Below are 26,377 nucleotides of genomic sequence, written 5' to 3'. Positions count from 1 at the left end.
AATTCTTTTCGCTCTTCGCATTACGCCTGGGTCAGTTGGTAGGAATTACTTATGATTTATCGCGCTTTACTCCACGCAAACGCAATTTATTATCACTGCCTGGTAGGAGAGCCATGTAATGTGATGATTGAAGGTCGTGAGTTAAAATAAATCTGTGCTAATCGACTGCATCTGTTTTCAATCAAGTAGTTGAAATCCCAAGTCACTTTCTTAATTAATTTTATGTTCAACATTTGCATCTGGTGTTCAATAGCTTAATATAACGTCAATGTGCACCCCTTTTCAATTAAAAGCGATCAATTCTGAATCAATTAATGTCAGCACTGCCACCGCAGTTGAATCAGGAGTCACAGGGCCTTATTACTTTCTTTGCGTTATCCGACATTGCGGCAGTTTTGCACTCTCTGTTGATCTGTTAGTCAATTGGCTGGGGTGAACACACGCCAAAACCAGATGAGTGACGGGTGGGGTGTTACAATATAGTTCTGGTAACAGCGACCATGACCTCCTTCTTCTGTACAGATGCACACATATTCCCCGAACTCTTACGGGAATTAGTAAGAGTGTCTTCCACGAGCAATGAGTGTGTTGGGGTGGGACACTAAGAATGTAGTGTGTGGACACACAAGGTGAGAATGTGGGTCTCGCGGGAGGCGTGCGCGAAATAGTCCCTGCAGTCGCGCAATCCTCTGTGCCCTCGGTGGATCAGATGGATAGAGCGTCTGCCAAGTAAGCAGGAGATCCCGGGTTCGAGTACCGGTCAGGGCACACATTTTCATATGTCCCCGTTGATATACAGGGTGTTACAAAAAGGTACGGCCAAACTTTCAGGAAGCATTCCTCACACACAAAGAAAGAAAATATGTTATGTGGACATGTGACTTTCCATGTTAGAGCTCATTTTATTACTTCTCTTCGAATCACATTAATCATGGAATGGAAAGACACAGAAACAGAACGTACCAGCGTGACTTCAAACACTTTGTTACAGGAAATGTTTGTGGTGTCACCGCCAGACACCACACTTGCTAGGTGGTAGCCTTTAAATCGGCCGCAATCCATTAGTATACGTCGGACCCGCGTGTCGCCACTGTCAGTGATCGCAGACCGAGCGCCGCCACACGGCAGGTCTAGAGAGACGTCCTTGCACTCGCCCCAGTTGTACAGCCGACGTTCATAGGAATGGTTCACTGACAAATACGCTCTCATTTGCCGAGACGATAGTTAGCATAGCCTTCAGCTACGTCATTTGCTACGACCTAGCAAGGTGCCGTATTCAATTGATATTTATATTGAAGCATGTACAGTCAAGAGCAATGTACGCCAATTATGGATTAAAGTTAAGTATTACATCATCTACGTACTTTATTTGCAATTCTCAAGACATTGTCCTGTTCCAGACCTCACGCCAGTCTGCGTGTAATTAAACGCGAGCATTTCGGCCTCCTCTAGCAACACGGTGTTGGCTCTTCTGCCAACACTTCAATGTTCAAAATGATGCATCCACACTCCGTCGCATGGAATCCCTGATGCGCTGATGCAGCCCTGGAGAATAGTGTATTGTATCACAGCCGTCCACAATACGAGCACGAAGAGTCTCTACATTTGGTACCGGGCTTGCGTAGACAAGAGATTTCAAATGCCTCCATAAATGAAAGTCAAGAGGGTTGAGGTCAGGAGAGCGTGGAGGCCATGGAATTGGTCCGCCTCTACCAATCCATCGGTCACCGAATCTGTTGTTGAGAAGCGTACGAACACTTCGACTGAAATGTGCAGGAGCTTCATCGTGCATGAACCACATGTTGTGTCGTACTTGTAAAGGCACATGTTCTAGCAGCACGGGTAGAGTATCCCGTATGAAATCATGATAACGTGCTCCATTCTGCGTAGGTGGAAGAACATGGGGCCCAATCGAGACATCACCAACAATGCCTGCCCAAACGTTCACAGAAAATCTGTGTTGATGACGTGATTGCACAATTGCGTGCGGATTCTCGTCAGCCCACATATGTTGATTGTGAAAATTTACAATTTGATCACGTTGGAATGAAGCTTCATCCTTAAAGAGAACATTTGCACTGAAATGAGGATTGACACATTGTCGGATGAACCATTCTCAGAAGTGTACCCGTGGAGGCCAATCAGCTGCTGATTGATAGTGCCTGCACACGCTGTACATGGTACGGAAACAACTGGTTCTCCCGTAGCACTCTCCATACAGTGACGTGGTCAACGTTACCTTGTACAGCAGCAACTTCTCTGACGCTGACATTATGGTTATCGTCAACTGCACGAAGAATTGCCTCGTCCATTGCAGGTGTCCTCGTCGTTGTAGGTCTTCCCCAGTCGCGAGTCATAGGCTGGAATGTTCCGTGCTCCCTAAGACGCCGATCAATTGCTTCGAACGTCTTCCTGTCGGGACACCTTCGTTCTGGAAATCTGTCTCGATACAAACGTACCGCGCCACGGCTATTGGCCCGTGCTAATCCATACATCAAATGGGCATCTGCCAACTCCGCATTTGTGAACATTGCACTGACTGCAACACCACGTTCGTGTTGAACACTAACCTGTTGATGCTACGTACTGATGCGCTTGATGCTAGTACTGTAGAGCAATGAGTCGCATGTCAACACAAGCACCGAAGTCAGCATTACCTTCCTTCAATTGGGCCAACTGGCGGTGAATCGAGGAAGTAGAATACATACTGACGAAACTAAAATGAGCTATAACATGGAAATTAAGCGTTTCCGGACACATGTCCACATAACATCTTTTCTTTATTTGTGTGTGAGGAATGTTTCCTGAAAGTTTGGCCGTACCTTTTTGTAACACCCTGTATATCGAGGCCCTTTAGCAGCTGAAGGTATTAATATAATTCTAAATCCAGCTACGGTGTCTGACGACCGTTGATGGTGCCACTGTAAACGCAGCCTGAGGCACCAGCAGCGCAGGAATTATTCCCGTGGGCCGCCAGAGCACAGACGGGCAGCCGACGGAAAGTATTCGGCAGCGCGGCCTGCAGGCGGGTTGCCTGGCCGCTAGGAGGGACGAAGCGGGCCGCTCATTAGCACTGAGTGGTCGGCCCGCCTTGTGAGTACTGCGGGATTATACGCCGAGTCCGCCTCCACCTCCGCCGCCGCCGCCGTCTAGCCGCCCCCGCAAACAGCCGGGGGCGGCCGCAGCTCCGCCGGGTTCCTCATAAAGTTGTCCCGCCACGGCTGCCGCAATATCTCGCGTCCTGGGGCTGTGTGTGCTCGTGTGGACGTGGTGTGTGTGTGTGTGTGTGTGTGTGTGTGTGTGTGTGTGTATAGGAGGAATTCGCCACAGCCGTCAGACCTCCTGCACCGCGCCAGATCCAGTCTGGCAACTCCAAGGCGTCTCGCGTTCTCCACATGTTTCAACATGTAAATGCAGCTTCACATGTAGAGCATAGCGCATAGAGGGTTATTCATAAGTCCCTCCCCCCCCCCCCCCCCCCCCCCCCCGCGCCCCGAACTCCAGAAGACGATTCCGCGAAAACTACAACACGTACAGAAAATAGACACTTGCCAGTACACAGTGCTTTCTTTACCATTAAAACAGTATCTGAAATAAGTGACTGTTCAACACGAAAAGTAGTCTACTTCGCATATTTTCATACGCTTATGTCATATGGTATTATTTTTTGGGGTAATTCTTCTGATTCAAAAAGGGTATTTTTGGCTCAAAAACGGGCTGTTCGAGCGATATGTGGTGTAAGTTCGAGAACCTCTTGTCGACCCCTATTCAATAGTCTGGGAATTCTGACAGTGCCCTCACAGTATATATTTTCTTTAATGTCGTTTGTTGTTAGCAATATTAGCTTATTCCCAAGAGTTAGCAGCTTTCACTCAGTTAATACTAGGCAGAAATCAAATCTGCGTGTGGAATGCACTTCCTTGATTCTCGTGCAGAAAGGAGTGCAATATTCTGCTGCATCCATTTTCAATAAGCTACCACAAGAACTCAAAACTCTTAGCAGTAGCCCACATGCTTGTAAGTCTAAACTGAAGAGTTTCCTCATGGCTCACTCCTTCTATTCTGCCGAGGAGCTCCTGGAACAGCTGAAAAATTAAGCAAATTCCAGTGTTACATTGTTGATTTTCTTTATTTAAAATTACGAATTGTCGCCCGAATACGTTTCTTGTATTTCATTTTATCTGTTTCTACTATCGTGTTATAATTTCATGTATTGACTCGTTCCATGACCATGGAGACTTCTCCTTAATTTGGTCCCACGGAACAATAAATAAATAAATAAATAATCTCGTCAAGTTTTTACCTCACACTGCACATGCTCAGCATGGGCACTGTTGGTGACGTGGCAAACGTCAATACTGGAATGAATTGTCCAGTAAGACGCGACAGTACCACACTTTGGAAATATGTTCATTATTCCAGAATGAGATTTTCACTCTGCAGCGGAGTCTGCGCAGACATGAAACTTCCTGGCAGATTAAAATTGTGTGCCGGGCCGAGACTCGAACTCGGGACCTTTGCCTTTCGCGGGCAAGTGCTCTACCATCTGAGCTACCCAAGCACGACTCACGACCCGTCCTCACAGCTTTACTTCTGCGAAAGGCAAAGGTCCCGACTTCGAGTCTCTGTCCGGCACACAGTTTTAATCTGCCAGGAAGTTTCATATCAGCGCACACCCCGCTGCAGTGAAAATCTCATTCTTGAAGAACTCTGTTTTTTGTGTTAATTTGTCCGCTTTTAAGAGCTACAACCTGATAAAGGCATATAATACAAGCAGCAGACCAGATACTCTTTCTGCATACTACACTGAAGAGCCAAAGAAACTGGCACACCTGCCTAATATCGTATGGGGCCCCTGCGAGCACGCAGAAGTGGCGCAACACGAATTGCCATGGGCTCGACTAATGTCTTAAATAATGCTGGAGGGATCTGACACCATGAATCCGGCAGTCCATAAATCTGTAAGAGTAAGAGGGGGTGGAGATCTCTTCTGAAGAGCACGTTGCAAAGCATCTCAGATATACTCAATAATGTTCATGTCTGGGGACTATGGTGGCCAGCGGAAGTGTTTAAACTCAGAAGAGTGTTCCTGGAGCCACTCTGTAGGAATTCTCGATGTGTGGGGTGTCGCATTGTCCTGCTGGAATTGCCTAAGTCCGTGGGAATGCACAATGGAGATGAAAGGATGCAGGTGATCAGACAGAATGCTTACATACGTGTCACATGTCAGAGTTGTATCGAGACGCATCAGGGGTGCCATATCACTTCAACCGCACACACCACAGAGCCTCCACCAGTTTGAACAGTCGCCTGCTGACATACAGGGTCCATCGATTCATGAGGTCGTCTCCATGTCCGTACACGTCCATCCGCTCTGTACAATTTGAAACGAGACTCTACCCGCACTTGCCCGCGAAAGGCAAAGGTCCCGAGTTCGAGTCTCGGTCCGGCACACAGATTTCATCTCCCAGGAAGTTTCATGTTCATTATTATGCCTGTCTGCAAGCGCGAACTAGTTCCAAGCGACTATTTGTCTACATAATCTGACACACATGCTGGCTGCATTAGTTTGTGCCGGAAACAAAAAGACAGTCCATGCAGACGCATCATTCTCATTCACCACAAAAAAGAAATTCAAGACAACCCCCTTCGCCGGACATGTCATGGTGACAGTATTCTAGGATTGTGATGCCAAGAGGATCAACCATCAATTCAGAGGCATACGTGAAGACTCTCAATAAACTCAAGAACCGTTTCCTGCGTGATCGATCGGACGAGAATCCAGCCGAAATCTTGCTCCAACACGATAATGCACGCCCACACACAAGTCTGAGAACCCGGGAACACATCGCCAAATTGGGTTGGACATCATTGTCTCATCCACCCTACAGTCCAGACCTGGCACCCTCGGACTTCCATCTCTTTGGGCCGCTTAAAGATTCTCTACGGGGAACACACTCTGAAGATGACGAGAGTGTCAGTCAAGCAGTGAAAACGTAGCTACGCCTACAGGAGGAGACCTTCTACCAGCAGGCAATACACGTTCTTGTCGCAACGGCCTTGCCGAAGTGGATACACCGGTTCCCGTCAGATCACCGAAGTTAAGCGCTGTCGGGCGTGGCCGGTACTTGGATGGGTGACCATCCGGGCCGCCGTGCGCTGTTGCCATTTTTCGGGGTGCACTCAGCCTCGTGTTGCCAATTGAGGAGTAACTCGACCGAATAGTAGCGGCTGCGGTCAAACAAAACCATCATAACGACCGGGAGAGCGGTGTGCTGACCACACGCCCCGCCTATCCGCATCCTCAGCTAAGGATGACACGGCGGTCGTATGGTTCCGATGGGCCACTTGTGGCCTGTAGACGGAGTGTAATACACGCTCTTCCACAACTTTGGCGCACGGCCATGGAACGTGATGGACACAACGTAGAAAAATAGGACAAGACAGGTTGATGTAAATTGTCACCAAATTCTGTCTCTTAACAATAAATATGTTCCGAGAAAAAAATGTGGGGCAGTATATAAAGGACGACCCTGTAGTTCAACGAGAAGTACCCTACAGGTTTTGATCAGTGAGTTTTGGCGTATCAAAATATGTGACATAAATGGCCGTATCGTTTGGCTGATTTGACTTAGAAGCTTAAAATTTTTACATCGCCAAGGAACCTTAAACCTTAAAATGTGATACAAATTTCAACGTAACACAACTACGAGTGTAATTCCAAAAGTAAGGTCTCCTATTTTTTTATAAGTACATAGACATCAGTTTATAGCTTGAACATTAAGCTATTTTTCTACATAATCACCATTTCTGTCGATGCATTTTTGTAGACGCTGTGGCAGTTTTTGTATGCCCATGTCATACCAGCTCGCCGCCATGGTGTTCAGAAAAGTTATGAACCTTTTCTTTCACCTCGTCGTCGGAGCTGAATCGCTTTCCAGCCAAAAGTTCTTTTAACTTAGGAAACAGGTGGTAGTCACTGGGCGCCAAGTCAGGACTATAGGGTGGGTGGGTGATGATGTTCCCCTGAAATTGTTGCAGGAGAGCAACGGTTTGCCGAGCGATGTGTGGGCGACCGTTGTCATGGAGAATGTGAACGCCGTTGCTCAACATTCCTCTTCTCCGGTTCTGAACTGCCCGTTTGAGTTTTTTCAGAGTCTCACAGTACCCGTCCGCGTTAATTGTGGTCCCAGTGGGCATAAAGGCGACCAACAATACCCCTTTCCGATCCCAAAAAACGGTTGTCTTGACTTTACCGGTAGGCTGTGTTCGTTTGAATTTGCGCGGCTTTGGCGAAGAAGGATGCCGCCACTGGCGTGATTGTTGCTTGGTCTCAGGTGTAAAGTGGTATGCCCAGGTTTCGTCATCCGTGACAGTTGAGTCCAGAAAGTTGTCCTGTTCGGCTGCAAGGCGGTGAAGAAATGCGCGGGAAGCATCAACTCGTTGCCGCGTGTGGTTCTCAGTCAGCATGCGTGGCACCCATCTTGCGCACACCTTCCGGTAGTTCAACGTTTCCGTCAAAATTCTGTGAGCGGTGATTCGGGAAACCTCAGGAACCAACGTGTAGAGATCATTCAGGGTGAACCGCCGATTTTCATCTTCAACACTACCTCCTCAGAAATTGACGGTCTACCACTTCTTTGTTCGTCGTGAATTTCGGTCCGACCACCTGCAAACTCTTTACATCACTTGCGAACATTTTTGACATCCATGCACGACTCACCATACACTTCCGTCAGTTGGCGATAGATTTCAATCGGCGCAGTGTCCTTTGTGTTTAAAAACCGAATAACTGCGCGCAGTTCGCACTTGGCGGTAACATCCAACGGGAGCTCGATTCTCAACGGCTGCCAAGCCAAGACTGAGCGCATGCTTAAACACAGCGCGTGAAGCACTCTTCGTAACAGTGTGACCAACTGCCACACAAACAGAGTTCTGTACTTATAAAAAAATAGGAGACCTTACTTTTGGGATTACCCTCCTACTTGTTCCTGACAAGGGAACCTCCCCATCGCACCCCCCTCAGATTTAGTTATAAGTTGGCACAGTGGATAGGCCTTGAAAAACTGAACACAGATCAATTGAGAAAACAGGAAGAAGTTGTGTAGAACTGTGAAAAAATAAGCAAAATATAAAAACTGAGTAGTTCAAGGGAAGATAAGCAACAATAAGGAGGATAGGAACGCAGGAGCGCCGTGGTCTCGTGGTAACGTGAGCAGCTGGGGAACGAAAGGTCCTGGGTTCAAATCTTCCATCAAGTGTGAATTTTAATTTTTTATTTTCAGTTTATGTGACAAACTCTTCTGTTTTCATCACTTTTTTGGGAGTGATTATCACATCCACAAGAAAACCTAAATCGGGCAAGGTAGAAGAATCTTTTTACCCATTCGCCAAGTGTACAAGTTAGGTGGGTCGACAACATATTCCTGTCATGTGACGCACATGCCGTCACCAGTGTCGTATAGAATATATCAGATGTGTTTTTCTGTGGAGGAATCGGTTGACCTATGACCTTACGATCAAATGTTTTCTGTTCCCATTGGAGAGGCACGTCCTTTCGTCTACTAATCGCACGGTTTTGCAGTGCGGTCGCAAAACACAGACACTAAACTTATTACAGTGAACAGAGATGTCAATGAACGAACGGACAGATAATAACTATGCAAAAATAAAGAAAGTAAAATTTTCAGTTGAGGGAAGACTTGAACCAAGGATCTCTCGTTCAGCAGCTGCTCACGCTACCACGGGACCACGGCGCTTCTAAACACACTTCTTCCATGACATTGCTTATGTGGCCCATGGACTACTCAGTTTGTATATTTTGCTTATTTTTTCACAGTTCCACACAACTTCTTCCTGTTTTCTCAATTGATCTGTGTTCAGTTTTTCAAGGCCTATCCACTGTGCCAACTTATAACTAAATCTGAGGGGGGTGCGAAGGGGAGGTTCCCTTGTGAGAAAAAGGGTTCTGAACAGTTGGACAGACGAAAAACAAAGTAATCCTGTAAGGGTTCCGTTTTCACAGATTGAGACACAGAGGCCTAAAAACAAGTTTAGTAACCTTTCCATTTTGCGTGGTTGCGTTGAAACGCTATTGTTTTGCATAGCCAAGCACGTTGTGTAAATCACAGCTATTTGACGTTTGTTGCGGGCCGCTTCATGGTATTGTAATTTTAATAGCAACCCAGTGTAGATAAACTACTTATTCTGCAGCACACCGGCTTCTTTCGTCAGACAAAAGTTGCGAAATACAAGGTCATTCTGGCCACGGGCAGCTGCAATAATTACCACGCGCCGAGAACCGCTCGAAAGCGAGTAGGCACCGAAGACAAGAGACGGGACGGGGGAAACGTCGCCATCGGATTATATGCTCTTATTTTTCCACTCGCAAAAAGGGGCGGCCGGTTACAAGAAGGGCGTCTCAGAGTGAACGCCGCCAGGGGTAAGTCGCGGGAGCTGGTAGGAGAGGGGGTGAGGGGAGAGGGGGTGCTGTATTAATTTCGCCTTTGTCTCGGGGGGAAACTTCTAATGAGTTCCAAGTTTGGCTAAGGGAATCGCTATAAAGCCGTCACGGCGCCGCACCGCGACTGCAGGCTTCCACCCGATGTCTCGACTCGTCCCAAACAGCCAACTCAAACTTGCTCCTCGGCAAGTGCAGCCCTTGCATTCGTCGGTGTTACGTGTTTCGGTCGCAGCCGCTACCGACAGCATTACAACAGGTCACCTAAGTCCTTAAATCGTTTTCCTCCTTCATCTATTCTTTGAAAGGTGTCATTATTAACCGCCAAAAAGCAGCAGCGATGATATAATTTCTAATGCCGAAACGTTTCGATCAAATGATCATCTTCAGCGACGGAAGTTATCGTTGCAATAAACGCTTACGGGGCAAGTTCTAACAAAAACTTTCATCGACTGAAAATGCTCTTTCGATCGAAACCTGTATCGATAGCAGTTTTCAGCCGGCCGGTGTGGCCGAGCAGTTCTAGGCGCTTCAGCCCGGAACCGCGCTGCTGCTACGGTCGCAGGTTCGAATCCTGCCTTGGGCATGGATGTGTGTGATGTGCTCAGGTTCATTATGTTTAAATAGTTCTAAGTCTAGGTGACTGCCGGCTGGAGTGGCCGTGTGGTTCTAGGCGCTACAGTCTGGAGCCGCGTGACCGCTACGGTCGGAGGATCGAATCCTGCCTCGGGCATGGATGTGTGTGATGTCCTTAGGTTAGTTAGGTTTAAGTATTCTAAGTTCTAGGGGACTCATGAGCACAGCAGTTAACTCCCATAGTGCTCAGAGCCATCTGAACCATTTGAACCAATGGTGGTGGTGGTGGTTAGTGTTTAACGTCCCGTCGACAACGAGGTCATTAGAGACGGAGCGCAAGCTCAGGTTAGGGAAGGATTGGGAAGGAAATCGGCCGTGCCCTTTCAAAGGAACCATCTCGGCATTCGCCTGAAACGATTTAGGGAAATCACGGAAAAACTAAATCAGGATGGTCGGAGACGGGATTGAACCGTCGTCCTCCCGAATGCGAGTCCAGTGTGCTAACCACTGCGCCACCTCGCTCGGTCATTTGAACCAATCTGAGCATTTTTCAGTAGTTATCATTGACGTTCTGCAAATGTTTAGAAACTATGGTTAATGCTTACAGAAAATATTTCGTCTTTTATTCTTTTTATTACCTCACTGTTTAGGCCGCGTGACTTTTTACTAACTCTGTTGACTATCTTGTACTTTCGATTGACCGTCGTTGCCTTTGCTTGGTACGGGTGTGTGGGGGTACGGGTGTGGTTCATAATGTCTAAGTTGTTTATCAATTTTGTTCTCTATTTCTGTATACGGTATTTAATCGCACATTTCCTTTTTTTTACGCTTCTTGTGCAGTTTGCTGTTTTCTCAGTAACTTTGTATGCGACCTCATTGCTCTCTCCTTTGATTTCACAATTCCCTCCCACTGAAGTACGTCTACCCATGGTTGAGTTTAAATTTCATTGTGGTCTCTCTTTTACGTTTTTTATTTCTGTAAACAGTTCCATCAATTTTATTAAATTTTCTTTTTTATGACTCTTCTTAGAATGACGTTATTTATTCTAGGAAGTTGGATCAGTCTGCGATTTGCATTTTTTTTTTTTTTTTTTACTTTCATAACAGTCTTACATCTTATAGGGTTTCCTTCTTTGGACACTTCAGTCATTTGGTCGAAATACGGTGATTCTGAAACGTAGCTATTACGTGGATTTCATGGACGCTTCTTTGGAAGAATTCCTCACTGCCACCAATTATATTCAGTCCACCAGGAAAAGAAATATTAAGCACATAGACCGTCTGCTTAAAAAGTTGCCAGACTGGTGTTATCCCTGGCGTATAGCCGATATCAGCGCAGTAACCACGGTGGCGTCTTCAACTAACAACTGGAAACAACAGATGTGAATTCGACCAGCAACTTGTGAGTGCTCAGTGCCAAGTACCGGACGTGCAAGCGTGGCAAAAGGCTCTGAGCACTATGGGACTCAACTGCTGTGGTCATAAGTCCCCTAGAACTTAGAACTACTTAAACCTAACTAACCTAAGGACAGCACACAACACCCAGCCATCCCGAGGCAGAGAAAATCCCTGACCCCGCCGGGAATCGAACCCGGGAACCCGGGCGTGTGCAAGCGTAGCGTGTCGTCATTGCTGAGTCACAAATCGCTATGGAGCAACGAACTGAACATCTTTGCATCAAGTGTGCAAGGCGCTCTTCACGATGTTTTGAAGAAGAGGGAACTGTGTGCAAAATTTGTACTACATACCTTGACTGCCGAACAAAAACAACGACGCTTGGACGCCCGTGGCGACTTGATTATAACGAAAAACTGGGACAACTCTTTCTTGGAGAAAATCATCACAGGTGACGGGACTCGATGTTATCTACACGAACTGCCACAAAAAGGCAAAGCGCAGAATAGCTCTCTAACTGTCGCTGAGACCGAAGAACGTTGCGAATGTGACGCGCGAGATGGCATCCAAAACGACTTTCTCGACACTTTCACATGGTTGTATAAACGTTCTGTACTTTGTACTCACCTACTACATATAGAATACACAGAACACCTGAAGTACTATTTTCTATTAGTCCACTCTCGAAACTTTTTGGTACCACGACGTATTTAGTATTTCTATTCTGAGTCCGTACCCGTTACACCATCATCTACATTAAAATTGAAAAAGAAAATCAAGTGTTGCAGATATACTGCACCGTTTTCGTAAATTTAGTTTGTCCGCCTCCGTAGCGTGGCGGCAGCGTTACAGCCTACCACGGAGGGGGCCCGGGTTCGATTCCCGGCAGGGGACTTCGTGTTGTGCGTCTTTCATCGTCTTTGAGTCGCAGTCACCGAACGGGGCCTCCCGGCCAACAATGCCATACGACGATTTCATTTTTTTAGATTATTTTATTGCTTAAGGTAGAAGAATCTTGAAATGACTGGATACACTTTTCCTGCCTAACGATAGGTGGTACTATTGTCGGCTTTTCAGCCGCATTCTGAAATCAACACGACAAAACTTCCGCTGTGCGCCTGTCCATTATACTCAGAAGAGACAGTATTGCCCAGTCTCTTCGAAATGATACAAAGCCGGAGGATTCGAGAATGATACCAGTATCTAAAACCGGTAGAGTTGCTGAAGAAAGGTTTCTTCGCCTGTTCTATCTGACTCTGATATTTTCCCTTGCCGCAGGCGCCCTGTTCTTCTTTCCTCCTAGATGGGAAGTTCAGGTATTTTTTTTTCTGTGGCGTTCTCAGCTTTGATCTTAAAGAAGTCGTTATTCTCATTTCTAGATTTTCAGAATTACACTACTGGCCATTAAAATAGCTACACCAAGAAGAAATGCAGATGATAAACGGTTATTCTTTCGGTGCATAGATCCTGAGAAATCAGTGCCCAGAACAACCACCTCTGGCTGTAATAACGGCCTTGATACGTCTGGGCATTGAGTCAAAACAGAGCTTGGATGGCGAGTACAGGTACAGCTGCCCATGCAGCTCCAACACGATACCACAGTTCGTCAAGAGTAGTGACTGGCGTATTGTGACGAGCCAGTTGCTCGGCAACCACTGACCAGAAGTTTTCAATTGGTGACAGATCTGGAGAATGAGCTGGCCAGGGCAGCAGTCGAACATTTTCTGTATCCAGAAAGGCCCGTACAGGATCTGCAACATGCGGTCGGGCATTATCCTGCTGAAATGTAGAGTTTCGCAGGGATCGAATGAAGGGTAGAGCCACGGGTCGTAACACATCTCAAATGTAACATCCACTGTTCAAAGTGCCGTCAATGCGAACAAGAGGTGACCGAGACGTGTAATCAATGGCACCTCTTACCATCACGCCGGGTGATACGCCAGTATGGCGATGACGAATACACGCTTCCAATGTTCGTTCACCGCGATGTCGCCAAACACGGATGCGACCATAACAATGCTGTAAACAGAACCTGGATTCATCCGAAAAAATGGCGTTTTGTCATTCGTGCGCCCAGGTTCGTAGTTGAGTACACCATCGCAGGCGCTCCTGTCTGTGATGCAGCGTCAAGGGTAACCGCAGCCATGGTCTCCGACATGACAGTCCATGCTGCTCCAAACGTCGTCGAACTGTTCGTGCTGATGGTTGTTGTCTTGCAAACGTCCCCATCTGTTCACTAAGGGATCGAGACCTGGCTGCACGATCCGTTACAGCCATGCGGATAAGATGCCTGTCATCTCGACTGCTAGTGATACGAGGCCGTTGGGATCCAGCACGGCGTTCCGTATTACCCTCCTGAACCCACCGATTCCATATTCTGCTAACAGTCATTGGATCTCGACCAACGCGAGCAGCAATGTCGCGATAAGATAAACCGCAATCGCAATAGGCTGCAATCCGACCTTTATCAAAGTCGGAAACGTGATGGTACACATTTCTCCTCCTTACACGAGGCATCACAACAACGTTTCACCACGCAACGCCGGTCAACTGCTGTTCGTGTACGAGAAATCGGTTGGAAACTTTCCACATGTCAGCACGTTGTAGGTGTCGCCACCGGCGCCAACCTTGTGTGAATGCTCTGAAAAGCTAATCATTTGAATATCACAGCATCTTCTTCCTGTCGGTTAAATTTCGCGTCTGTAGCACGTCATCTTCGTGGTGTAGCAGTTTTAATGGCCAATAGTGTAGCTATGGGTGGACACAGACAGCTAGTTTGATCTTTGAAGTTCGAAAATGCCTTTACGTATTTACCACTGATTCTGACTCTCTCGCCAGAAAAAGACACACACTATGGTCTGTTTCACGAATGGATGCTCATTGAAATGAATGGGGAAAGAAGAAGGTCATATATTTTATGAAGTAACGATTGGAATGAATACCTTAGATACGCCGATGAAACAACCGTGGGTTCAAAAGAGGAAGCATAGGTACTGGTAAGTGAAGCAGCAATAAGACGCTTTGACGAAATCGCGTTGGCGGTCTGTGAGGAGCGATTACTGGCCTACTATAAAGAGGACGGCAAAGAGTTTACTCCACATTTCTGAACGGGCTCGGTATTGCCCATACAGGGCAGTTCTTCTGGAAATTCATTTCGCCATAGGAATACTCGCTCAAACGGCGCGAAAGGTAGAGCGCAGAGGGCAGAGGAAGGCTGGTAGTAATTTGGAGGACACGCCTCAAAGACCGACGTACAGCCCTTCTGCCGGCGCCTTATTATGCGTTGCTACGAGGGCGGACTGCTTCCCTAACAGGCAATACAAGCGGGGCATACTTGCCAGCGGAGCACGGTCTCAAAGCCCTGCGCTCCTAATACGACACTCGCAAAACGCTCCTTCTGATTTTCGTTCACGATAATTACTGCCATCCAAAAGGGCAGACATAATATCTACTCTTCAACTAGCCTTTACAGGGATACCTCCTTTGATATTCGTCTCAAGTATTTTTAATACTTACAAGGGAACCTCCCCATTGCACCCCCCTCAGATTTAGTTATAAGTTGGCACAGTGGATAGGCCTTGAAAAACCGAACACAGATCACTCGAGGAAACAGGAAGAAGTTGTGTGGAACTATGAATAAAATAAGCAAAATATACAAACTGAGTAGTCCATGTGAAAGATAGGCAACATCAAAGGCAATGTGAGCTCAGGAGCGCCGTGGTCCCGTGGTTAGCGTGAGCAGCTGCGGAACGAGAGGTTCTTAGTCCAAGTCTTACCTCGAGTGAAAAGTTTACTTTCTTTATTTTCTCAAAGTTATGATCTGTCCGTTCATTCATCGACGTCTCTGTTCACTGTAATAAGTTTAGTGTCTGTGTTTTGCGACCGCACCGCATAACCGTGCGATTAGTAGACGAAAGGACGTGCCTCTCCAATGGGAACCGAAAACATTTGGTCGCAAGGTCATAGGTCAACCGATTCCTCCACAGGAAAACACGTCTGATATATTCTATACGACACTGGTGACGGCATGAGCGTCACATGACAGGAATATGTTGTCGACCCACCTAACCTGTACACTTGGCGAATGGGTAAAAAGATTCTTTACCTTGCCCGATTTAGGTTTTCTTATTGATGTGATAATCACTCCCAAAAAAGTGATGAAAACATAAGAGTTTGTCACGTAAACTGCAACAAATAAATGCAACAGTTTCACAGTCGCACAGTTTTCCCTCTTCTCTGTCAAAACATATGTTTTTAACGTTTTCAAATTTTTCCGTGTGTAGACCGTCAAATCCTGCATATGTCCCAGCAAATCTGAACATGTCCTGGAATTTTGGAGAGCGAAGTTGATTATGTGTGATTGCCTGAACTTTGATAATTGACACACGATCACGTAAACAAATACTGTTCTGTGTGTACCTGTGCAGCTTGGCAAAATAATTGTCTGAAATTTAAACTTTTCACTCGAGCAAAGACTTGAACCAAGGACCTCTCGTTCCGCAGCTGCTCACGCTAACCACAGGACCACGACGCTCATGAGCTCACACTGTCCTTGATGTTGCCTATGTTGCGCATGGACTACTCAGTTTGTATATTTTGCTTTTTTTTTCGCAGTTCCACAGAACTTCTTCCTGTTTTCTCGAGTGATCTGCGTTCAGTTTTTCAAGGCCTATCCACTGTGCCAACTTATAACTAAATCTGAGAGGGGTGCGATGGGGAGGTTCCCTTGTTAGCTACAAGGTGCCCCTACCACTGGGTTTTATGCAGCATGCAACACCTTCAGATCTCACGCACAGGATTTTCATATTCTCTCGCTGGCTACTCGCAAACTATTAGTCTTATCGAAAAAAATTAACAGGAAGCTTTTGTAAGAAGTTTAATCAAGTTAAATTTCGTACTGTGATTCCTTTCCTTTAGAGGGAACTGTTTTCGAGGCATTTACGAACAACACGCTTGAAGGTAACTTTTGTATGTTTTTCATGAATAACTACAGCCTCTAACAATGCATTCCACTGCAAAATTTACCTACAATAAATTTACTACAAAAAAGATCTTTTTTTTTTTTTTTTTGCAGAACTAATAGTTTGCCCATAGAGAAAGGGAGAATATGAAAATTAAGATATTTCTCATTTATTTTTCTGTCTGATGCAACTACTTAGATATGACGATGATCCATAGTGATAGAAACATATAGTACAATTAAATACGTGCAACTGAGACGGCGCAATAAATGAGAATCATCTTAATTATCCAAACAGTTGCTGAATCTCTCAAGACGGTTATGTCGACTCTAGTGAGAATATGAAAAATCGTGGAATTTGAAGGCACTACAGGGTGCATAAACCCAGTGACAGGGGCAGCTAAATCATTCTATTCTATACATACAAAAGGCATCCCGTTTATTTTGGTCACCAGAAATAACTTTTTGTCCAGAAGCAAAATAAAAAAATGTATCAAACAACTTTTGTTTATCTACCAGAGATACCTTCAGCTGAAGGTTGTTGTGAGTACACTGTACGCCGACGAAGAGAAGACAGAAGTGCTACTCATCTATGGAGATGTTAAGTTGTTGTGGTCTTCAGTCCTGAGACTGGTTTGATGCAGCTCTCCATGCTACTCTGTCCTGTGCGAGCTTCTTCATCTCCCAGTACCTACTGCAACCTACATCCTTCTGAATCTGCTTAGTGTATTCATCTCTTGGTCTCCTTCTACGATTTTTACCCTCCACACTGCTCTCCAATACCAAATTGGTGATCCCTTGATGCCTCAGAACATGTCCTACCAACCGATCCCTTCTTCTAGTCAAGTTGTGCCACAAACTTCTCTTCTCCCCAATCCTATTCAATACTTCCTCATTAGTTATGTGATCTAACCATCTAATCTTCAGCGACTAGAACAGTAATTGTTTTCTTATTTAGGATACGGGCACACGTAGTGGAGAACGGTAGTCCTTTTAAACTGTATGTCGTGTACAGCAAAAGCAGTCCTTGATTAAAAGATGCATCAGCATTGTCCTTCTTTTATAGTGGATGAAGGTAGGTGTAAATGCTACCCAAGCAGAGGAACTCAGAGCGATATCCTATCAAGGACTCACCTTCCCGGCGGTTGATTTCTCGCCTTCTTGTGACCTTCAACTGAAGACGGATGTATGTTACCATTGCGTGCTAGTGCAAGAGGGTCAAAGTCACCGTTGTGTTACGTTTACAATAGTGTTCTGTTTACATTAATGGTACACTGTGATACGTTTTTGTTCATGCCTTCAGGAGAGGAAGCGAATTATCGAATAAAAAATACAGGGTGCTGTTTCAAAAAGACATTCTGCTGTTCAAATTTTCGTAACGAACATAGTTAAAAGAAAGGCAGGAGTACTGATTAATGTCTTCCTGGTTAGCTAAAGAACATTTACCATTTGTTTGTAAAGTTTTCATTTTGCTTATGGAAAAAAAACATTATTTGTGGTGGCCAAGATAGAGGGGATACATTTTGTAATTGATTGTACGTATTTAATAACGTATTAGCATAATTTGGCGTTTCCTGCATCTGTGTTTTAAAAAACTCTTGTAAAACAACAGATCACCATAAATCAGTCTCTGTACCGAATCTTAACCCACGCTTGGGATGAGAGCTACACTGGTGAAATTGTGTTTAAACTGAAAAGAGAGTTATAATTTGAACATGATTTACACACTGAAGATTGCTATATATAAATTGTTCAGCTACGTCTGATCGAAGGAACTGTACTCTCGGTACTGCACATCTTTACGCATAATTGACGAGTTACTGAGAATATGTAAACTACTGTACCTCCGATTGTTTGAAAGAATGTGGCTATACTTGTTATAAATTCGTGGCATGTATGTCTCAGTATTTCTCTATGGCATTTGACAGTACAGGATGATTCAAAAAGAATACCACAACTTTAAAAATGTGTATTTAATGAAAGAAACATAATATAACCTTCTGTTATACATCATTACAAAGAGTATTTAAAAAGGTTTTTTTTTCACTCAAAAACAAGTTCAGAGATGTTCAATATGGCCCCCTCCAGACACTCGAGCAATATCATTTTCATCACTCGTTCTCGGCCGTCCAGAACTTTTCCCTTTGCACAAACACCCATTCTCTGTAAACTGTTTACACCAACGTTTAATACACCACCTATCAGGAGGTTTAACACCATACTTCGTTCGAAATGCACGCTGAACAACTGTCGTCGATTCACTTCTGCCGTACTCAATAACACAAAAAGCTTTCTGTTGAGCGGTCGCCATCTTAGCAAAATGGCTCTGAGCACTATGGGACTTAACTACTGTGGTCATCAGTCCCCTAGAACTTAGAACTGCTTACACCTAACTAACCTAAGGACATCACACACACCCATGCCCGAGGCAGGATTCGAACCTGCGACTGTAGCAGTCGCGCAGTTCCGGACTGCGCGCCTAGAACCGCTAGACCACCGCGGCCGGCTCTTAGCATCAACTGACGCTGACGCCTAGTCAACAGCGCCTCAAGCGAACAAATGTACAACTAAATGACACTTTATAGCTCCCTTAATTCGCCGACGGATAGTGCTTAGCTCTGCCTTTTGTCGTTGCAGAGTTTTAAATTCCTAAAGTTGTGGTATTCTTTTTGAATCACCCTGTATTTTGAGACAAAGAAGCTCACAGAATCATACATTCGCGTTTCTTTGCTCACTGCAGCATTACGGTAGAGATATTACGCGTAGGTATCCGCCGAATTACTACATTTCCGATCTGGTAAGGCGGTCAGAAAGAAATGGCAGCTGGCATTCAGGAAACGATAAATCATAACCTGCTAACTCAGGCATACAGCTAAAGTGATGTTCGATATGCAAAATCGACATGTGCAGTTTCCTTTGTTAACGTACGGATGTAAATATGACCGGTTGACAAAACGTAAAACATTCTTGCTAAGCTCGTCAGGGCAGCAACGGAGATACAGACATAAAATTCGTCACATAAAAATGATGGCCGTGGAAAAGGGGTGGGGAGTAACTGAGAGGGAGAATGCGCGGACTGAATGGGTGGTATGAGGGAGCAATGAGAGAGCAGTGCTACAGTTTTGTGTGTAAGTGAAACAGCTCGAGCAAAAAAAAATGGCCTTTGTTTACACGCATCGCGGAAAAAATAATGGAAGCCGAGTTAACAACAAGCAGGATGTGGTGATCGTATTTACGTAACACATTTTAAATTACTGGTATATTGCAGCGGATAATAATTATGAATTTGCATGTTTTGCAAATAAGCCGTCCTTGTTTAAATGCCTTAACGAGTATAAAAGCTCGAAAGCGTTAATTTGTGGGCTGATACTTTTTTTTGTGGTTTTGTGTAACGTCGTTAGTTCTCGTTTCGCAGGAAAAAAATTCTGAAACAAGCTACAGGAAATTCTTCATAACTACGTGTCTGTTATACAATGTAGGTGAACTGGATGTGTTTATTACTATTGACGACGGTATTAACCGGATACGAATGTTAGAAGTATGGTTTCCTGCAGGGCGTGAACCACCAAAGCCAAAACAAAAATAGTAATTCTAGTTTCAATAATTGTCGATTTTCTTGTGAGAAATGATATTACCCGGGCAGCTGTCAGATTAAAAGCAGTCTTGGTCCTTCAAATTTACATTATCAGCGTATGTACTCATCTAATGGTCAAGGTTTCTCATTCCGTGTGCATGATAGACAAAGAGATGTTTCTGTACACACACTGGAAACGCGTTAGCTTCACAGTTTTTGAAAGTCTGGTCAGATGACAACCTTAATCATGTTGTAATCAAACATGGTTATCAAAAGTACCTTCCACAAAACCATTTCGCTGTTGTCAGCACATAAAAATTTCCAAATGAATAAAAATACGGCGAGAAGGCATCCGCGGGAACATGTTGCGGTTATGGTGGGTGAGTCATTATTTGTTACCGTTTCTCCCTCCCCTCCACCAAATAACGTAACTTGCCGCCACTCAGTAAAATACGTAGAATATTTTGATATAATAATTAGTTACATCAGCGTTTTGTACATAATTTTAGCATAACATCCGAGTCTTTACAGTTCATAGGTATAGGTCATTTTACGAAGATACGCCAGAAAATTTCAGAAGAACATGTGTCATGCAATAAGTTTAAGAACTGTAACAGCAACTAGTCGAAACAAGACCCCTGGAGTAAACGACATTCCCTAAGAACTACCGATATCGTTGGGACAGCTAGCCACGACAAAAATAATTTCACCTGGTGTGCAAGATACAAGAGACAGGGAAATATCAGCAGACTTCAAGAATAATGTAACAACTCCAACTCCAGAGGAATCAGGCACCGACAGGAATCAATATTAGCGATCTATCACTTTAACAAGTCAAGGTTGCACGATACTAACACGAATGTTTTACAGCACATTGGAAAAACTGGTAGAAGCAGACCTCGGGGAAGAACACTTTGCACTCCGGAGAAACGTTAGAACATGCAACGAAATACAGACCGTACGACATATCTTAGAAGATAGCTTTAAAATAAGGCAAACGTACGTTTATGGCTTTTGTAGACTTAGAGAAAGCTATCGATAATGTTGATTGGAATGCTGTCTTGTGAAATACTGAAAGCAGTGCCAAAATACAGGGAGTGAAAGGTATTTACAAGTCGTACAGAAACCAGATGGCAGTTATATGAATCGAGAGGCATGGAAGGGAAGCAGTGGTTGAAAAGGAAGTGAAATAGAGTTGTAGCCTATACCCGACGTTATTCAATCTGTACATTGTACAAGCAGTAAAGGAAACCAAAGACAACTTTGGAGTAGGAATTAAAATTCAGGGAGACGAAGTAGAAACTGTGAGGTTTAACGATGACACTGTAATTAAGATACAGACAGCAAAGGACTTGTAAGAACAGTTGAATGGAATGCACAGTGTCTTGAAAGGAGGACATAAGTTGAGTATTAACGAAAGAAAAACAAGGGTGGTGGAATGTAGTCGAATTAAATTACACGATGCAGAGGGAATCAGATTAGTAAATGAGGCACTAAGTGCAGTAGATTAGATTTGCTACGGGGGCAGTAAAATAACTGACGGCGGCTGAAGTAGACTGGCAATGGGAAAAAAGTCATTTCTTAAGAAGGGAAATTTGTTGACATCGAATGTAGATATAATGGTTAGGAAGACATTTATGAAGGTATTTGTCTGGAGTGTAGCGTTGTATGGAAGTGAAACGTTCTGTTCAAACAAGAAGAGCACTGACGCTTTCGAAATGTGGTGCTACAGAAGAATGGTAAAGATTATATGGGTGGATAGCGTAACTAATGAGGAGGTACTGAATAGAGCTGGGGAGAAGAGAAATTTGTGGCATAACGTGACTAAAAGCATGGATCGATTGATAGGACACGTTGTGAGGCATCAAGGCATCGTCAGTTTAGTTTTGGAAAAGAGTGTGGGAGGGGGTGGGGGGTAAAAATTGCAGAGGGAGACTAAGAGTACAATAAGCAGATTAAAATGGTTGTGGGTTGTGGTTAGTTGTGGGAACAACCGAATCAAAACAGTCGTTTCAGTCGGTTGTTGGAAAACAGTCGGCTCACTCGGTTGTAGTTTTAAGTATCGGTTGAATTAATCATTCATTCTGTGAGAACAGTCTACGTGGCTCCGGAGCATTCAGCTCTGAGCGGAAACATTGTCTTGCCTTTGTTAAATTGTTGTTCACGGCACTATGTTACCGCCTGTCCTCAAGCTTGTTGCCATTCTGATATTTGCTTTTTACTGAGTATCAGCAAGTACCTTTCACTCAAGTTTTTCGTCTACGTTCATGAATAGACGTCTACTTAAGACAGAACTCCACCTAAATGCCGATACGTTCAGTGGCATGGGTACTGATAAAATCATACGAAAGGATGAGTCACATTCCAAAACTATATTATTTAAAGAAATTCAAAGAAAATTAACGAATGATCACACATATTTCTCGCGAAAAACACTTCGAGCAAGTGACAATGAATGCTTAAAAAGTGAGTGATTAAGTCACCAAACAATTACTCAACTTGTATCCGATATGCTTTCTGTTCACGTCACCTCAGCAAGTAGCGAAATAGGATTATGGTCGATGGGTGCAAAACAGAGGAAAGAGAGAGACAGAGCTTCAATAAATTTAAACGAAAGAGAAATTGACGATTTATTGCAACGTGAATTTATAATGTAGCACCAGTTGTTAATCTTTTAAAAACAGCCAAAAATTCATATTTAATGCCGAAAGTAGAAAAAATTCATATTTATGCAAAAAAAAGACACAAATTTTAAAAGTATTTCATTTTTAGAAATATACTTTTTCTTTACCTCTCCTTGAAATAAAATGCGTTATTTACCTCTACAAAAGTTGCCAACGCTAGTCATGGATCACGTATAACCGAAAAGGCAGAGAAAGTAAGTGAAACCAGAGACTGAGTAAAAAGATTCATATAACTGCCGTAGCTGTCAGTTACCTGTCAATCAGTTGTCTCACATTAAGTGAACGCATTCAAATCCGGAGAGCGACTGAAAATATTAATATCGCTGACGTCGCCGTAGAGACCAGTATCATTCTGTTGTTTCATTCGACTGAAAAAACCGACTGAATGGGGAAAAAAAACAGTCGACTAGCCAATCGGCTGTTAAAATCGGTCGGTTCTCGCACCATTTTGTAGTTGTTATTCGGAGAGGAAGAAGCTTGCGCAGGACAGAATAGCGTAGAGAGCTGCCTCGGACTGAAGACAACAACAATAACAACAATAGTAACAAAATATCACAATTTTCACAACGTCATGACTCACATAATTTGTAATTGAAGAGAGCCCTCCCGTATTTCACTAAGCACAACGACAACGAACACAGCTCTGCAGACAATAATGTGTAAATGAGGGAAGTGCAGTTTCCTCTACGTTCGGGAACAAAAGTATCTTTTTTTACATTTTTTATTTGATTTTTATGGAAGCTTTGCTCCTCATTCTTCCCTAACTCAGTAGTTTGGCGGTTGAACCTGTGGTTTCGCGATTCGTGCCGCATTTGTTGTTGACAGCAGAAGCGGTCAGCCTCTGAATGAGCGAATTTACCTGACTGGAATCTTACCGCAAGCCCATCCACGTTGGCTGACCCTCATGGACGCAAATGTAAAATATCCTTCTACTAAAAAGGAGAGGAGAGGAGCGAGGTGATATTCGTACATGGCCGTCACAAAGCCTTCCCTTGGTTTCGAGGCTGGAATACAACTGACGGCAGGTGTGTAATCTCTTTACTTTGAGCTAAGTGTCTGCAGGATTTTTCAATGACTAATTACTTCTGTTTATTTCAGCTGTGCTGATACATGTGATGGATTAAATTAATAATAATTTCAACTGAACTGAATAACGCACCTGAAAACAGATCGGAGATTCTCCTGACGAATATGTAATTTTACTTCACCTGGAGTTTTCTGCAGGTGTGAACTGTCGGTTCTACACGTATTTTCGTGAACATGTTGCCATTTTCAGATGACTGCTGAGGATTTTAAATACACACGAAGTTCTCGGGCGAACACGCATACCGTCATGGCAGACACGCGATATAATTCGAGACTTTTCGGAGCGTCAAGGCACTTGGTTTCCTAAACGTTTCCATTCGGGTAATTATCTCTGTCGGCGTTAAACCATCTGTCGGTTGTGACCTCCGAGGCTTTCCACTGACCGCGACATTTTACACTTCACACTACACCGACAGGTATGGAAATTGTTACAGCACGAACACCTTGACCGAGGGCTACCAGTACCTCCACGCCTGCAGGATATGGCAATTAAAATTTCGTCCTTGTGGAAGATTACTTTCAGCACAGAAGAACTAAATGATGACTACTGGGTGTGTATGATGTCTCTGCAACTTTTCAAGCGGACGTTTTAACGTGCAAGCACTGGAGAACAAGTGTTGACCAGATGGACTCACAACGGCACTGCGCCAAGACGAGAAGATCTTAAGATTGTTCCGCTGGCTCTGACAAATAGACGGATAATAGTAAAAATCCCGATAGTAGTTACAGATGGGGCGTCCCACCGAAGAAGGGTAGAGATGGTGTTACAACTTATTAGCGTTATATATCTTTGGGGTGACTAGTATTTTGTAAGGCGTATTTACCTTAGGCACTGCATAAGGAAACGTTTTAGAATACCCACGTTCAGGCGTATTACAGGTGGCGACTGTGGAATATTTTCCGCTTATTAAGGTAGCAGAGATGGTGGTCAGAGAACGCAGGCAACGGGAGTCGGCTGGAGTACAGAGGGATGGTAATTTCAGTTCTCTCGCATACACAGACGATATAGTACTATTATGTGAAACTAACCATGAGTTGAAAGAGCCGGCCATGGTGGCCGAGCGGTTCTAGGCGCTTCAGTCTGGAACGGCGCGACCGCTAGGGTCGCAGGTTCGAATCCTGCCTAGGGCGTGGATGTGTGTGATGTCCTTAGGTTAGTTAGGTTTAAGTAGTTCTAAGTTCTAGGGGACTGATGACCTCAGATGTTAAGTCCCATAGTGCCCAGAGCCATTTGAACCAAGCCATTTAATTTCGAATTATGTTCACGATTGCAGAATCGAAAAAAAAGGAGTAGGATGAAAGCAATGTAATACAACTACAGACACCCTATAATTACTGAAATGGCACCCTTGTTCCATTCAAAGAGTTAACGTCCAACTCAAAGTGTTAACGACGGTCCGAGCATGTGAAACAAGTTCTCAAATATTGCTGCAGAAAATTCTCCTTTTCTTATAAAATGCCTCTTTCGCCATTGCTATCCTTGTTTTAATTTCCGTGCTGCCCTTCCCATCGGTGTCTATCCTGCTTCCAAGATACTTAAAATTTTGCACCTGTTCTAAAATTTCTCCGTTCAGCATAATTTTTATTTCCTTATTTCCTCCTAGTGCCAATATTTTTGTTTTCTTTGTGTTAATTTTCATTCCATTATTTTTCCCGTTAGCTTCAATGGTGTCCACTAAATCCTGTAATTCTTTTTCCTCTGTGGCTAGAAGGACCATGTAAACAGCAAACCTCAAACACCCTGCCTCCAATTTTTACTTTTTCATCTAATGAGCATTGGTCAGTCATATTTTGCAAGTACATGTTGAAAAGGGTAGGTGACAGCATTCTTGTCTTACTCCTTTTCCTAGTCCGGTCCTGTTTGTACTTTCTCCTATTGCTTTAATTGAGGCTTTCTGATTCAGATATAATGAGTTTAGAACTTTCTGGTTTTCCAGTCCACTCTCTTTTCCCTCATTATAGTCGCCAGCTTGTCCCAAGCCACATTATCAAATGCCTTTTCTAGATCGATGAAGCACATATAGAGGTCTCTTCCTTTTTCAATAAACCTTTCTCCCAAGATTCGTAGGAGCCCTATTTCACTTCTGGTGCCCGTATTCCGTCTAAAGCCAAACTGCTCCTCGGCAAGAATCTCCTCCAATTTCTTTTTTCAAGTATTTTATTAATTATTCTTAACATAACTTTGGCTGCATGTCAAACGAGGCTAATTATCCTGTGCTCACTGCATTTTTGGTTCCTTGTTTTTTCGGTAATGGAATCATTATGTTGTCAGAAAGTCCTCAGCCCTTTCACCACTGTCAAATATTTTATTACATAACCTCAATATTTCTCTTATTCCATCTTGGTTCAAGCATTATTTTCCATATCTTTTGTATTTCTACAGACTGTTGATACATTCTTGCGATACAAAACGTCATTTTTACAGACAATCTCCGCCCGTTTCAACTGCCCTGCGCCAGTGTCGGACAGAGGCCTGTATACCTGCACGAGAGAATTTAGCACCAGTGACGTCTGAGAGACTGTTTCAAATATCATTCCGCGAGGCGATCAAACAGCGTCATCTCCACACAGCTACTTCAGTGTCGTGTGGATGTTTCTCACTGTCTTACTTTTAAAACACAGGAACTGTACAACCCCGTCTT

At 44.2% G+C, this 26,377-nt stretch overlaps 1 pseudogene; it reads left to right on the top strand.

Annotated features, from left to right (window-relative positions):
* Nucleotides 1-6,050: 6,050 nt before the first annotated feature.
* LOC126476110 (5S ribosomal RNA) lies at nt 6,051-6,168 on the top strand (annotated as a pseudogene).
* The last annotated feature ends 20,209 nt before the right edge of the window (nt 6,169-26,377 follow it).

Source organism: Schistocerca serialis, chromosome 4, assembly GCF_023864345.2.
Source record: "Schistocerca serialis cubense isolate TAMUIC-IGC-003099 chromosome 4, iqSchSeri2.2, whole genome shotgun sequence".
Lineage (NCBI taxonomy): Eukaryota > Metazoa > Arthropoda > Insecta > Orthoptera > Acrididae > Schistocerca > Schistocerca serialis.
The sequence above is the reverse complement of the archived record's forward strand: the minus strand, read 5'-3'. Positions and strand labels throughout refer to the sequence as shown.